Source organism: Montipora foliosa, chromosome 11 (genome assembly GCF_036669935.1).
Source record: "Montipora foliosa isolate CH-2021 chromosome 11, ASM3666993v2, whole genome shotgun sequence".
NCBI lineage: Eukaryota > Metazoa > Cnidaria > Anthozoa > Scleractinia > Acroporidae > Montipora > Montipora foliosa.
Genome location: NC_090879.1, coordinates 53,514,366 through 53,528,431, shown reverse-complemented (window position 1 = coordinate 53,528,431; position 14,066 = coordinate 53,514,366). Strand labels below are relative to the sequence as shown.

General features: G+C 37.3%; 1 pseudogene; it reads left to right on the top strand.

The window, feature by feature from the left end:
- The first annotated feature begins 2,893 nt into the window (after positions 1 to 2,893).
- LOC137977408 (HMG domain-containing protein 3-like) lies at positions 2,894 to 12,532 on the top strand (annotated as a pseudogene).
- The last annotated feature ends 1,534 nt before the right edge of the window (positions 12,533 to 14,066 follow it).

Genomic DNA, 14,066 nt, shown 5'->3' with positions numbered 1-14,066 from the left:
TGTATATCTATCAAGATTAAATCTACTTCATTGATTCCAGATGGCTTATCACCCCATTCAGAGACAATGGACACGTCACGAGAGATCAAAGAAAATTCAACAAAGTCCTATCATCTCTTCGGCAGGTCGTGGAACGTGCAATTGGATTACTTAAAGGACGCTGGAGAAAACTCTCATTGCCAGAAATCTGGGACATTTAGAGCCCGTACATAGCCGTAATCTTACAGAAAAAAAAATGGCGGCCCTAGGCTCCAAGAGAAAGCGTTCAATCGTAAATTACAAGGATTTGAATGCAATATCGTCTGCTGTTTTGTATGATACTGCCAGGAAAAGTAAAGGGAAATTTTAATATTTGAATGAATACGAATAGTGTGTGCAGCCGAGGCATGAAATCATGTAATTTCATTGGTTGCATAAGCAATTTACATCAGTTTTCTTTGCCACTTGCATCTCATCGATTGTAAAAATTTTGTTAAAGGGGTGCAACATATGCTGTTATAATTTCATAAAACATCTTGGAGTGTTTGGGGTGCTTATTTCAATGTATCGCAAGATTTCCATAATTATATAAATTCTGTTTTCCCTTACCTCGTAATCTCCAGACAAATAGAAGTCCAAAGGTACCTTGTGACCCTCCACCTCAATTTCTCCTTCATCAACCAGCTCATTAATTTCAGCAAACAGATCTTTGCAGGAAGCTTTCAGAACATCATAATCCTCACTTCCAGAAACAATTCCAACTGTGTGATTTCCTGTTAAAATGCATATACATGATTTGTAAAAACATTTATACTTACTGAAAGTTCCATAGCAACATTTACCTTTGCAGGACATTACTTTCTCTCCATCAGACAGCAGGGCAAATGAGATAATGAAATTTGCTATCCTTGACATCATCAGCACCACAGCACCACAGCACCATCATCAGATACCTTGACTTGTTGTTTTCCAAGGTCACACCATTTTCTCTCTAGAAAAGGCAGTGTTAGAATTTGCAAAGAGTTACAATTTTGCAGATAATTATGTTTTTTGAAGCAAAATGAGAGGTTTTTTTTTTGGGGGGGGGGGAGAAAGACTTGTTATGTGACACTATGCAACATTCATAACTAGTATTATCAAAGGTAAGTTCCACCAGACTTACTGTTGACAAACCTAAGTCTAGGTACCATGCATAGGTGTTATAGCAGAGCTGCTGAGGCCATAGCAGGACGTACAGAGAGGGGTGGGGATAAGAGTTGGCTTGGCTCCTTTTTTAGGAATTGCTTTTGCATGATTATTTATTGAAACTATATATACCTTCTTTTTAATTTGCACTCAAAGCTCTTCTTTGAAGCTCATTTGGGCTCCTGCATGTTTTCCTGGTGTCTTTGATATGTGAAAAATCTTGTTCAAGTCACTTCTGCATTGTTTCATCAAATAGCCTCTTTGGGCATCATCTACGATCATTGACACTTCATGGTAAGCTGCATCCCCAGCACAAAACTTGTCCATGATGTAAAGAAGGGAGCGCACATGTCTTGACCTTCCTGTGATAGATCATGAAATGATGTTCCCTTGTCTTTTCCGTAGTCAAGTTCAGTGGCTTTCCCATCCTTATCTTTGACTTTGACAGATTCAAGTGTTAAACCAAATGACTCCAAGAACCACAGGGCCATTGCAGCCCTGGTTTTTACTTCTTTTATCTTTCGGCTCCCTTGCCATCTACCAACCTCGTGTATAGGTCGGCCATGGTTTCTTAAGTTTCCACTGCAGTTAGTGCATATCATAAGGTCTTCGAGGAAATCGAGGTATTCTGATAGCTGTCTGTTCTCTTCACCTGCCTTCACTGATTCATTCTCTAGGTCCTGCATTCTAACCTCAGCACTTTGATGTTCTTCTAAGAACTCCTTGCATCTTTTTTTGAAGCTCTTGAATTTGCACTTCCAGATGCTCTTTCTCTTCCTCGCATTTTGCTGCTCTATTTTTTATCACACTGTTGCCATGATCAAGCTCATGATGATACACCTTAATTGACCTTTCCTTCTCAAGAAAATTGGCCCTTGTGGTTCTGCGTAGCCCCTTTCCCTGGCCAGATTTTCCTGTTAGTATCCCTTTTCGAGAGCTGTCTCTGATGGTCTTTACGCTTTCTAAGATTAATGCACACACAGAGTAATATCTGCATTTAAACACGCGTACGTTAAGGCTTTTAACATTTATACTGTTGTTGTTTCAAGACGGTGAAAAATATCTTAAAGGGTGTTTTGGCTGTGATCTGTAATTTATTTACGAAATAATGCTATCAAACTAAATATTATATACAAGAAATTTAAAGTAAAAGCTTCTATCTTTTGATATCTAAGAAAGTCACATAGGTATACTTGTCTTTTCAAACAGTTGAAAAATTATTTATAAGCCCTCTTTTGTCAATTTAGGTCATCATAAACTACCCAAGTGGTAGCAAACGCCGTCTTCCTAAAGATGATGTGGACAGGAAAGCAATTAAACAAGTTGTTTTGGGGGAGTATGGCTACGCTGTTAATGCTCTCTATTCAAAGAAAGTTGTTAGAGATGCATTACTGGAAAAAGTTTGCGGCTCTGTTATTGAAGAATGCAAAGATTTATGTTCTGTGAGGAAGCCTTCCATATTGCGCAATACCACACCTGAAGGATTAAAGCAGTTCACAGAGAGTGCACATGTCACTGAACTTTCTGAGCGAGCTCCTGTACTTTACACCATACTGTCTTCTGCTGCTTGAAAGCCTGTTTTTAGTAAAGCAAGAAATCAGAATGTAGAAAATGAAACCAATGATGAGAGTAACACAGCTGCACCAGTGATAAGTATGGCAGCCTCCATTCTTCTGAAGAAGAGATGCCCACAAATGAGTGCTCAGGCATACAAATTTTCCACAGTATTATGGCACAGTGGAGCCAAAAAGTAAGTGAGTTCAAAATTATCTAGATGTGAATTGGTGACATATATAAGTCTGATTCCTACAGTCTATACCAGTACATATAATTATTTTTCCCTGTTTAAAACTCAGACTTTTAATTAAATAATTTGTTAACAGAACTTTCATTGTCTTGATCAAATAAAGTTGATAAACATTATTGTACATGTAAAAAAATGAGTGCACTATTAGTTGAAGTCAATCTTTTGGCAAGACATTCCACCACAGATTGTTTTCTGATGGATTTTAATTCTTAATGGAAAATGTTCACTTAAAATTTAAAACTGATATTTTTTCTTTTAGGTATACAACCGTGGTGTCAAGTGGGGTGTGACAGTTGGCCATACATCGGTAATCGAGAAAATAGAACAAATGGGGAAAGGGTTTGATGAGAAAGTCCTTAAACTGGAAGGTTCAGTAAGAGCACCACAAAAGGTTTACAGTCACGCTAGCAATGATAAAGGCGTGTGTTGAAGGAAGCATCATCGTCTGGTGCTGAATTGATTGGTTCAAATGTTGTTGGTTCTCCTGGTTCAGGAATCCCGTCATCAACAAAAGCAGGATCAATGGCTCCTGCCATGCCAAACAGCACTGCCATTGATGAGCCAGTGGATACTGTAAGCCGCACTTCTACAGTTCAGCTTAACATGAAAAGGTCCTTGCCACTCCAAATTCCTACTGCTGTCATTCAGCAGGCCCATTTCATGGATATTAAGGGGTGGCCTCCATCTCTAGCACCTTCCTGTGTTACTTGTGGCTTGTGTAGTTCTCCATTGTCTAGAGAAAAAAGTCACCCAGGCCAAAGAGGAGAGTCACTGGTGCTAACTAACCTTAATCCTTTCAAGAAAATTAAATTGTTGGTGAAGTTTTGCCAAAGTCCAAGTTGCCAAGCAATGCACCAAGTCTTTCCCTATGATATAGGTAACAAATTATATTTTATAAAGGTAAATTGATTAACAATATGTCTGATCTGGTGCCAAATACTTTACTCCCTGGGAGTGATAGTTTGTAGATTTTACTCTGTCTAACACCAGTTGATTTTAATTATAACAGGGAAACCCCTTAGGGTTTTAAGGGTTAACCACACCTTATTTTGATACAGTGTGGTTAACAAAGTGAGTAGGCTACCTAGCCAGGTTAAGGTGCCCTTTTTTGATTATCTTATATGTAGGCATGTTCAATATTTCTGACAAACTCCTTGTGTCTTTGGAAATCCTGGTGGAATGGCGACACCTTTTCCGTAGAGGAGTTCCGATATCCACAGCAATTGAAAGCAAGCTTGAAGCTATGGCAGAACGAGTCCTGGTTGGTTTTTATAACTTTAAGAGCCATTTTCCGAGAAAATTGAAAATCGCAAGACACTCGTAAAAAATCAATTTTTTTTTTCTTTGGCCAAAACATCCCTTTTAGTGACCTAATTCAAGAAAAAATAGTTTTGGGTTCAAGCGATTCATTGTACGGGAGAAATAACAAAAAGTTTGAAAAATCGATTTATTGCTGGTTTTTCGCGCTTAAAAACAACAGAATCCGACCTCAACTTCGAGAAAACGGTGAACGCATAAGAAACAATCCCTAACATCGAAACTTCAGGCGATTATTATTTCGTTCTTAATCTTTGAAACCCTAAAAGAAAATTTGAAGAAATAAGTTTTTTACATTTACAATCGACAAGTTTAAAAAGGACATATTTGTGTCTCTTGAAATGTTAGAAAATGAAAGTGAACTTTAAATGTTGAAAAAGCCCTCTGGTATATGCCGCTTCCTAGTAAAACCCATATAGAATAAAGCCTTGGCTATTGAAGTAAATTACGGGAAAGTTTTAGCTCTGGAAATTAAATACAGCCCTGACACTGGAGTAAGCAATTTAAGAATTTCATTAAATAAAATGTATGCAAATTAGACGGCCCGCTGAAGGAATTCATACTAAACGCAAAGTTTAGTGCAAAAGGACTACTTACTGTTGCTAGTAATATGTTTTTACAGTGAAAATGTTATTTCTAGCTTTCAGCTGTGTTGGTGAGAGCCATAAATAACTTTTTATACGACGACTGAAAAACGTTTGTTCAGCCACATTGCCGCAGCGAAATCATTGAGATCGCAACTTCGAAGTGAAACTGTCATCGCTTGATGAAACTCCGTTACCACAATGGTAAAATAGTTTTCTTCAGGGGGAAAAAGCAGAATTAAAATGCATTCGAAACCGTTGACTTCGATTTTGAATTTGTTTAGTTAAGATTTCAAGCCACCACAAGGTCTTATGACTTCTACTGACCCACGAATCGGTTACATATGCCAAGGTCACGTTAGCAAACTGTCACGAAATACTCAATAGCTTCTGTTTTCGGTCTTTGTTTTGTTGGTAAAAAAATACAAACACTTTTCACAGAACAGACCTTCTTGCTTTATTTGATTTATATATTTGTATTGGTCCAGACACATGCATATGCTGACTTGTTGTAAAAGACATTCATCACAGTTTTTGATTCAGAGTGAAGGTATAATATTTCCCAAAATATTTCAAACACAAATGTTTCCTTAATAAGTTCGTTATTCCCGAATTTACCACCTTGCAACAATCCCTACAGCAAAATAAAAAAGCATAAAATTCAACTTTATAGCCTGCTATAGTTTTGTTTCGGATTTGTTTTTTATGATTTTTCCTCCGAAACCAGGATCCCTAGCCAGGTAACTAGAAATTCTCAGTTTCATTTACAGCTTGTTCACAACACAACTTCAAACTTGAGTGTGCTTATCGCATCCTTGAAACCTTCGAGACCTCCTCAAAATTGTTGAAAAGCCTATTGAGGCTAATAATAATCTTTGAGTTAAATTTGACCAATTCACGCGGCGAGCGCGAGAAAAAGAGAACCACTCCGCAGGGCTGAATACGCGATGTGGAGTGTTATAAAATTCCACATTCTCGCGCGTAACGGGGCAGGTACAAAACACAGGTCACAGGTCACAGGTCATTGTTTTACTAATACAGAATGTATCCTAAACATTCATAAAAGCTAACCTTAGGCCTAATTAGGCCTAAACAAACGTTTTTAGGCTTAAGGTTAGCTCTTATGAATGTTTAGGATACTTTCCGTATTGGTAAAACAATGACCCTGTGCCCTGTGCCCTGTGACCTGTGTGTTTTGTACCTGCCGCGCGTAACGCTTTCTCTAGAGACCTCTAGAAATGTTGTTTACTGAAGAAAAACAAAGTTATCTTTGGTTAACTCAGAGAACTTGCAGAAATAACTCCAGCCTGCATAACAGGCGCTTCATCAGGGGCACCCAACGACGGTTTCCCCCCGAATTATTTTGAAAAGACTTTTTAGGCTATCCAGAGTACTTTTTGATCTCTAGAAATGTTTTCTAAGTGGCGCTAAGAAATTTATATCTATTCGGGCATCCTAGGGTAACTTGAGTCTTTTCGAAGTTACGAGGGCTTCAGTGTTATTTTCCCGAACATTTTAGCAGCAATTCAAAGTTTTCCGAAAGTGAGAGTTTTTCGGTTCCTTTCTGCATTGCATTTTCGACTCCGAAAATTTAGGCTTCCTTTCTCTACGAAAAACAACCTAACCTGGGGAGTGAAATGGGAAAAATGAACTTCAGAAAATCGGAGGGAATTTATTACATAAGCTTCGAAAATTGTGTACATGAATGGAACGGTCATCTAGAAATTTTTAGCCTTCCTCAAGCTATAGAAAATCCTAGGCAATGTTTGCTTCTCCGAACAGATATTTCACAGGGTGCCCCTGCTTTATGAGCTAGGCTAGGCGAAAGCGGCATTTTGCGGGAGGCGCGAAACGCGACGAGGGGAGGAAAAAATAAAGCTTTATCTTCAACTACAAACTTCAAAAATAAGCAAAGAAAGCAAAACAATGAACAAAATAGATTGTTTCTTGACTTAGTTATTCCGGCGAGAATAAATGGTGAATGATTCACTTCTGGAAGCAGCCTCTGAGGAGAAGTGAGAACACCGTTTAGGCAGAACTCTGCACTTTGTGTACTTTACCAGCCTGTTCACACAGACTCTCTTCATTTTTAGATGCACGTATAAAAAAAGCGCGTTCCGCCCTCTCTCACGGGCAGTCGCTTATCTTGTGCGCGCACCAAATTCCCGAAACAGAAAAAACGTCTGTGAGCAGGGTAGCATTTCGTAATACTAGACGGGAATAATTCAATTAAAATGAAATCGTAGAGGCAAGTGCAATAGTAAGTTGCGAAACACTTCGTGACAATATATGAATTTTATTCCAGGAGCATTTGACCTGGAAATGTTATATTAATATTGTTCCCAGAGTCGAATATTTCTACACTGATGATCTATAAACAGACGTAGGGTTGTACATTTTTTCATTGGGACAGCTGTAATTGTTTCTTAATCTGTTTACAATGTGTACGAAGTATAGTACGTACAGTCGTATGTGACAAGCTAGCGTGACCAATCTCTGCGCGTTTGTTAAATTATGCGTCATATGATCTTGTTATCCCGTCTAGTATCTGATTTGTTCGCTCAATAAGAGGTCAGTAATACTCACCTTGTTAACAGTGTGGTTTGAGCAGTGGTTAATTTTCATCATTGTATGTTATTTTCGGACCAAAACATAATCGGGTTTCATTATTACAGAAGCGTCTGATGACGCGTAATAAGTGCTGCGTGGGAAGTGTTTAGATAGCTCAAGCGCTGAAGTTGCTGGACACATTTTGGTCAAAATCAGTTATGGATGCGTTGCCACAAACAGATTGAGAGATGGATTTAACTTCTCTCACAACAAGCAATGGTAAGTTGTTCGTTCAACAAAACTTTGCGTTAAAAATATGAATTCATTCAGCGGGCCGTCTAATTTGCATACGTTTTATTTACTCAGATACTCAAATTGCTTACTTTAGTCTGAGAACTGTATTGGATTCCCAGAGCTAAAACTTTCCAGTAACCTAGTTCAATAGCCAAGGTTTTATTCTATATGGGTTTTACAAGGAAGCGGCATATACCAGAGGGCTTTTACAACAGTTAAAGTTCGCCTTCATTTATTAACATTTCCAGAGATACAAATTTGACCTTTTTAAACTTGTCGATTGTAATTGTTAAAAACTTCTTTCTTTAAATTTTCTTTCATAAAATTAAAGAGTAAGTATGTAATAATTCTCGGCTGAGGTTTTGATGTTAGGGATTGTTTCTTATGCGTTCAACGTTTTCTCGAAGTTGCGGTCGGATTCCGTTGTTTTGAGTACGAAAAACGAGCAATGAATCGATTTTTCAAACTTTTTGTAATTTCTCCCGTACAATGAATCGCTTGAACCTAAAACTATTTTTTCTTGAATTAGGGTACTAAAAGGGATGTTTTTGCAAAAGAAAAAAAAATTCGAATTTTCACGAGTGTCTTGCGATTTTCGATTTTCTGGGAAAATGGCTCTTAATGTATTTGGTGAATGGTTCTCAATAATGGCAAGTGTGACTGTCTTTTGTGTGCGGACCTCCCTTTATTTATTTATTTATTGCTTGGTTATTTCAATGGTTGATTGCCACTGATTACATTGAAAAGAAAGAATTTCAGGACATGTATCATCTGGTGCCATTAGTCTCACAACAACTACAAGAACGATTTCTGTTTATGTTCTGTCACTTACACTTTTACAGTCATCGCAAACAACATCTCCTGATTATGAGACTGTGAACTTTAACTACTGGTACCTTAATTTTTAACCGGAAACTTATCCTGATCATCGTATTTATTTATTTATTAGAAGTATTCGTCATTATTTAGACATTAACTCAGCCATTTTGACCGTAATACATGACCTATGTTTTGAATTTCGTTTCTACAGGAATATCCTGGTGGAAATGAGCTTAAAAACATAGCCAATTTGCTGTATAACGGCTTTTATTGTTTTGAAGCCATAACAGATCGCAGTCTGGATGATGTTATCTGTGGGATCTGTGGAATAGTTGGAGAGCTGTACCTTGGAGATGGAAATGAGAAAAATTGTTGCAGTATTAGTGAGGTATCTTTCAAGGTTAACTATAGGGAAATGTGTGTATGCTCTATTCTTGTGTTCATCCCATTCCTTTCTTAAAGTTAGCCACAGTATCAAGATGTTCACTAACAAAGTGCAAGAGGTCCTGAGTTCGATTCCCAGATCTCACATCCTTGTTTCGACTTCTTTCCTTTCCGTGTAGCTAAGTAGCTTTAAATACCCGTAATACGGAGCACTGATGGAGAGGGGGGAGTAAAATGAGCGCACCGTCGACCTCAGGTTTGTCAGTTGAATTACTGTTACGAGTTATCAACGTTAAATATGGTTGCTCTACTTTACTTTACTTTAAATCAACCATTCATGTTATAAAACCCCGTATAAGTAAGGGTTCCGTGCAAAAAAAATGTTAAGGAGCTGTTATTCGAATAGTCTCACATTATAGTATTTGTGCCACATGGCCAAAAGTGAACCTTAAGTTGGTCACATGACCGATGAGTGTTAAGTGGTAAACTCACAGCTGCAGCTATATGAACTCCACAAAGAGACAGACCTTGTTTTATTAATTGGTCCGAATGCAAATTTTCAGACGAACATTAGCCTTAAGGTTGAGTTATTTTATTTCTATTTGAAAACGCAGAATTCATTATCTTGATTTGTATAGAAGTGAGAAGTGTATGCTCTCCAGTGAAATTTTCCAGTTGGGAGAACACAGGCGAAAAATTTATGTTCATAATCCTTGATACAGCAATGGACACATTTCTCTCTTCAATAATTTTACAGTAGGTAAGATTTACTCACTCTGTGTCAAAGGCCAAGATGAGAGTCATACATGTACATTCTTTCCCATTAACCTATTAGAATTCATGTGCAATGGTTGCCAAGAATGTTTAAAAGTTCATTGAATTTGCAGTGGTTGTTTCTGTATCAGATCAACTATCAACCACCACAAGGTGCAACTGATAATCCCTTATCTCTGGAGAATTTTATGGTGCAATTAAAGGAAAGATGGGTGGAATGTACCACTTACACACGTTGCAGCAAAAAGTTTCAAGTCTACCAGACAGCAATTCCTCCAATTATGGCTCCTTCCATGCAAAGTTCTGTAGTGCTTAATACAGAGGGTAAGAAAAAGAGCACTGTATTGAACAGAATGAATAATAAGTATCAAGGTTTGTAATTATTTGAAAATATCAATACTTATGCTTCTTGTCTCATTCCTGTCTCATTTTATGCCTTCACGACAAGGAGCTTAAAGTGAAGTGAAGTCAGCGAAGCCACTTACCGAGTCTTACTGAGTGAATAAAATTGCACAAAATGGGCCCATAAAAGATTGTCAACATGTTTGCTTTTTCAGTTTCACAGTGATGAAATAGAAAACCAAATCAAATTGCTGCTACCAATATTCTATCATTAAATTTATACCATGCATTGAATTCAAAATATGAATTGACTGTTATATATGAACCATTTCAGGCGATCCAGCCCTCCTACATGACATGATTTCTAAGGAAGGCGTGGACATTTCAGCCCTTGATCTGATGAGTGCTGAACATATTAAAGATATATGTGAAAAATGCAACATTGCAACATCAAGAAAGTCATTGGTAATTATAGAAATTTTAGTATTAATAGTCTAACCCACTGACCCATCATTGGGTAACTGCAGAATCGGATTGGCTATACAAGAGCCATTGAACAATTGGTATCCAGGAAGTTGGTCAATTTTTGAAAGTAAATTCATGAAGTAAGACTGGTGAAATTAAAGTGTTTTAAGTGACTGTGCTTTATTGTTCAAAGGTTTATACCAAAAGAATACTGTACTTTGATCGTGGGTTTGATTTGGACTACACCCGTAGCAAACTATCAGCCTATGAACTTAATGTCAGTTGTCATCTAATAGTTTCTTGTTAACTTAACAACACAATAAGGTGCTGCTTTGTCAGGGCTTGAAATTGCGACCAATACATTCGCATTTGTGACTAAACTTTTCCCCTTGCGACTAAAATATCTGGAGAAGTCTTCATCCTCTCCATTGGTGAAGGAGTACGGTATAAAGAATTTGTAATAGCTTGGATCTTGAAATAATAATATCACTGTTTTTTAGTCCACAACCTGTTTTATATAGTGTGTACAACTTAGTTTAAATTTATTATTACTATTACAAAACTATTGTCCTGAAGACTGGGCGAGTTAGAGTCACTGAGTGAGCCACCTTTAAATTAAAATCTGGCCAGATAATGTGGTCTCCGTGGTTCCCTTTATTACTCCAACTATTTAAAGTTTTTGTTTTGGTATATGATGTTGTAATGTTTGAAAAGGAAAAGAACAAGCAATAAAATTGTATATTTTCTGTTCTTGTTGTTATGATTTTACTCAGGCAATGATGAAGATTGACATACAAGGGTTGTATGAGTCGCTTCTTGTTGGTTCATGTCCATGCCATGGATTTACAAAGGTCGATGGACACACTGGTGGTTTCTACCACATTGTTTGTAGACATGGGGTCAGTGTAAGATAGTAATTGTTTACTTAATCAGTGCCTTACACATCTTTCCATTTCACTATGGCTATGAACACAATACTTTTTCAGTGTAAATGTTGGTATACGATGACCAATCAATCTTAAAGGCATTCTGCATAATATAGTATCATTAAGAACTTTTAACTTTTATATTTTAGGTTACTGCTGCTTCAAAGTTTCTGACACTACAAGAATCTGTACGTGATCCTGCTGACTTGTACCTGTCATTCAAGCACTACCCACTGCTTTTTATCTGTGATACTCCATGTGGGTTTGTCAGACACATGGATTGCAGGGAACTCACAACAACAAAGCAGTTGTGGGGATCTTACAGTGGTTGTCTGGAACAACCCACTCTTGGAAAGAAACCTTCCAAAGTATGTTTTGAAATAGTCCAATGTGTTACATGTATTTCCTTAAGTTGAACATGCTACATATTGATAATAGGTCATTTCTCCACATTGTCATCTGCATGGGGTTTAGTCAGTTTTAAATTTTGGAGTTTTTATATACCAGTATCTGTATGATAAAAGCAAGTGTTTACAGCCAGAGTTATGTTAGACCTTTCTTGTCAATCTGGGGTTAGAAGTCTAGATGTAAAGGTTCACAAATCAGTTTCTGTTAATGATCTCCCTTCATCACACCAAGATTATTTCTTATTCTGTTTACATTTGTAGGACATTAGTGTACCTGATATTGTTCCAGCAGAATACCGGGATGTTTCAAAGCCTTTACCAACTTCCGATACCGGGAATGCCCATCCCCTCACTGGGTCACTGGGTGACCGATTCCACAATTCCTCCAATCCCTCCAATCCCCACAAATCCCATCTATGTCAGTTTCATGACATAAATTTGTGTCTTCAGTCATGTGTGTTAAAAACCAGCTATCAAGAGTCAGAAAATCATGGAAAGAATATCCGTAGGCTGTGAAGCTCATGTGTTCAAGGCTTTGGAACTCATTTCTTTTACAATTACCTTATGGACTACTATCAGAACGAGACCATTGTAAGAAAACAACGAAAACTGCTAGAGAAGAATCTTGCAAAGGGTCAGTTTGTAAGCAGGGACCAGTTTTCACGATTTCAAGTTAGCAATGCACAAAATTCACATTAATCAAGATTTCACAAAGGTTTTTAAGTGGTACCATGACGAAAATCGCATCTTTCCTATCAAAGCCATTTTAAAACATAAAGAAGTTGCTTGGTAATGAGGAGAAGAATGCTGTTGATAATTTTAAAATATCTCTTCATTCCAGAGATATTCAAGTTTTTGAAAATAATATGCAAATTAGCCTGGGGGTGACATCATACACTCAACCAAATTTCAACTCAGGTTAAGTTGTAATTTCAACTTAGTTCTTTTAGGTTTAAGAAGTAAAACGTTGAGCCTTGGAATTCTTTGTATGCCAACATTAATTCCCATTATTCCTTTACAACTAAACTGAACTTCATAGAATGTAAGAACTCTCAATAATTACAACGAAAACATCAAAATATCGGGATATCACTTTTTATCATATATTTCGAAAACACAAATAAAATTATTTTTTGACCACTCTTACATTTTAACTTCGATCAGAATGTATCAGTAATAGTTTGTTATATAAACATTTTTGTCCATTAAAAAACTTTGAAGTACATCTACTCCTTAAATGTATGGACAAAAGCAAATTCCCACGAAACACCAATTTCAACCAGAATTCCTTTTTTTTTTTAAAAACAAAACCCTTTGCAAGAGGGATGAAGCAAGCAAAAGATATCCCTGTCCACTTTGCTATCCTGTTGGCCATATAGATAGACACGAATGAAATCAAATATTCGGGCAGAAACTTTATTACTTTCTAAAATTCATTACTTAATTGGTCATTGTAAAATGTAGACTACAGACTGGGGATAAACAACAGACAGGGTAAAATTCAACCGAGAGAAAAAAGGAACGACCATTAAAACCAGACAAAAATTGCTGCCAGACTTTAAGATCTTCTTTAACTTCCCGAGTCAACCTGATAAGGAAATGAGGATGACGAATACCTATGGTCAAATCAATGAGACGACGCAGAAATGCACGACCAGGAACAACTATGGTACAGGCAAAGTTCAATATACCTGTCAATGACTGTATCTCACGCAAAGTAACCTTGCGACGCCTGAGAAAACCGGAAATTAAGTCCTGACATTTAACTAGCTTATCCGGAGGCAGCCGGCCTCCATAAGGACCGAGTCCAGTTCAATACCTGCGAATGAAATGGTTGATGAAGGGCCAATTGTTTTTTCTGGTGCCATAGGAATACCCAGATATTGGCAGAGCATTAAGAATAAATCAAGCTGTTGTTGACACAAATCATGAGAGGGGGAAACAATGAGAAAATCATCTAGCAGGTGCAAAATGTGATCGATATGCAATTTCTTTTGGGCAATCCATTCTATGGCAGAAGAAAAAATTTCAAACGTTTTGCAAGAGCTTGAACAACCCATCGGCATACAGCGATCATAATAATAAAATCCTCTCCAACAAATCCCCAAAAGGTTGTAATCTTGGGGTTGAATAGGAATGATTCGAAAGGCATTCTTTATATCTGTTTTGGCCATAAAACAGCCATGGCCAACAGTTCTGATGGTATGAATGGCATCTTCAACCGTAGTATAGG